The sequence below is a fragment of the Echinops telfairi genome, unplaced genomic scaffold, assembly GCF_000313985.2.
Source record: "Echinops telfairi isolate 266 unplaced genomic scaffold, ASM31398v2 ScPeMD7_3;HRSCAF=10, whole genome shotgun sequence".
Classification (NCBI taxonomy): Eukaryota; Metazoa; Chordata; class Mammalia; order Afrosoricida; family Tenrecidae; genus Echinops; species Echinops telfairi.
Genome location: NW_022103899.1, coordinates 56652799 through 56655048, shown reverse-complemented (window position 1 = coordinate 56655048; position 2250 = coordinate 56652799). Strand labels below are relative to the sequence as shown.

The window sequence follows — 2250 nt, the reverse complement described above, 5'->3', positions numbered from 1 at the left end:
TTCCAAATAAATAAATTAAATAAACAAACAAACAAAATGTGCAGTTTCAAAAACCCATAGGGGCAATTCTACTCTCTCCTACAGGGTCCTGATGCGTTGACTCCGTGACTGAGTTTGGCATTTTGGAAGCAAGTTTGAGGCATCAGCATGAAACAAATTATTTTACTGAAACTTACATGTGATGTTTCTTTATACGGAATATCCATTCTTGAATCGGTCAAGATGCAATGTGAAAAACAGGAATCATCACGATAGGGATTTTATTTTATTACTTTTTAAAATTAGCGTAATTATTTTAATTGTGGCCAAAATAGACACAATAAAACATTCTCTAATTCATCAACTTCCACATGTATAATTCGGTGCCATTGATGATACTCTTCATGTGGCGCAACTATCCTTGTCCAAATTGTTCCGCCACCAGGAACATAAAACCAATGCCCATAAGCAGCCTCTCATCTTCCCGCACCCATGGCAATCATTGGTCAACTTGTTTCTTTTTATTATTATTATTATTAATACGGAATGCCTCATGAACTTGCATGTGATCCTTGCTCAGGGGCCATGCTAATCTTTTCTGTATTGCTCCAATATTAGTGTGTGTGCTGACAGAGCAAGAACTCGCTGTCGGTATTTTAAACATACTGATTGTGGTAATGATTGTGCAACTCTTCTTGATATGATTGAACTATTGATTTGTATGGTGTGTGGGTTGTGTGCCAACACAACTGTTTCTTAAAAAGAGTTAGAAAGGCAATGTCATATTTTCAAGGCCAGATTCTTATTTTTTAAAGTCAAAAGCTTCGTTCCATTCAGGAAGACGCGGCATAAAATTCAAGAAGTGCAACACGACCTTCAGGAAAAGGAGCTTTGTGTCTTTCCCCGGGTCCCCAGGGGCCCAGTGTGCTGCTCCAGGGTCAAATGGGATCATGAGTTCCTTGTGTTTTCCTCAAGTGAGGTTAGGGAATGCACGTATTGATCCTCTCTTGCCTGCAGATCGCTTGGGGTTTGAGAGTTTGGACATGGGTGGTTCCTAAAATTTGTGTTTCAAGTGATCACTCATGACACAAGCAACAGTCAAGGCCAGGATGTGAAAACCCTTTGCTTCTGTGGTCGGTTGATAGCAAGTCAGCTGTGATGAATAACGATTCCACGTACCAGAGAACGGAATGCTCCCAGTTCTGCACGCTCTCTCGGATGTGTTTGATCTCTGATATGTGTGAGCCCATTGTTGATGCGACTTAGTGGAAGTCTAAGAATTTGCAGATGTATTTTAAAACCACCATGCCATGTGGTTAGCATTGCCAATGGACACAGGCCACTTCCAGAGCAAAGCCTTTAAGAGCTGCTGTGTAATGTTAATGTTCCACGTTCTTGTCCCCTGGTGGTGCAGTGGTTACAGGTTGGGCTGCTAACCCTGAGGTCAGCAGTTTGAAACCAGCAGCCACTCCATGAGAGAGATATGGGTCTTTCTACTCTTGTAAAGAGTTACAGTCGTGAAACCTCACAGGGCTAGTTCTACTCAATCTATAGGGTAGCTATAAGTTCCAATCGACTTGATAGCAGTTGGTTGTCCCCTGTCAATATAGAGGAGGGAGGTGTTGATATGGAAGAACAAAGCTGAGTCATTTAAGGTTTGATAGCTAACCTAGTAAGTAGCCCACACTTTCAAAGGACCTCTGATGGAGATTAGGGTTTGTTTGCTGGTGCACCATAATCTGACCTCACCATTATTCTTCAGTATTCAAGGGTGCAGGGTAGACACCAGCAGTGCTGAGGTAACTCTGGAACCTAGAACTTGCCTGGTATACTAAAGGCGCCTCTGTATTGCAAGTGGTCCTCATGGCAGAGAGTAGGTTGGCAGACAGCGACCTACAGACCAAACCTGTGCACTAGGTGTTCTTGTACAGAGAGAAACAAGGACAGTTCTTTGATTTTTAAATTCGTGACACATGAAAAGTTGGTGACATTCAAACTTCCTTTTCCATGAATAAAGTTTTATTGGCTCACACCCATGTGTGTTCTTGGATGTATTACACTGAAACAGCAGGGCTGAGCAGTTGCAACAGAGGCCACATGGCCCACAAAGCCTACACCATCACCTATTCAGCCCTTTACACAAAGTGGCTGCCATCCCCTGGCCTTGAAGACAAGCAGGTGTGGAAAACGTGAAGCTTGTTAACTTGTGGATGAAAGTGCCCAGAAAAATGGACTCTGGATAAATTTAAGACACACCTGGTAATGTCTTTA

The 2250-nt window shown here is 42.5% G+C and overlaps 1 non-coding gene across 1 annotated transcript; it reads right to left on the bottom strand.

Moving 5' to 3' along the window:
* Positions 1-514: 514 nt before the first annotated feature.
* On the bottom strand, positions 515-617 carry LOC115872284. Its single transcript, XR_004047786.1, has one exon. It is a non-coding gene; the product is annotated as a U6 spliceosomal RNA (small nuclear RNA).
* Positions 618-2250: the final 1633 nt, after the last annotated feature.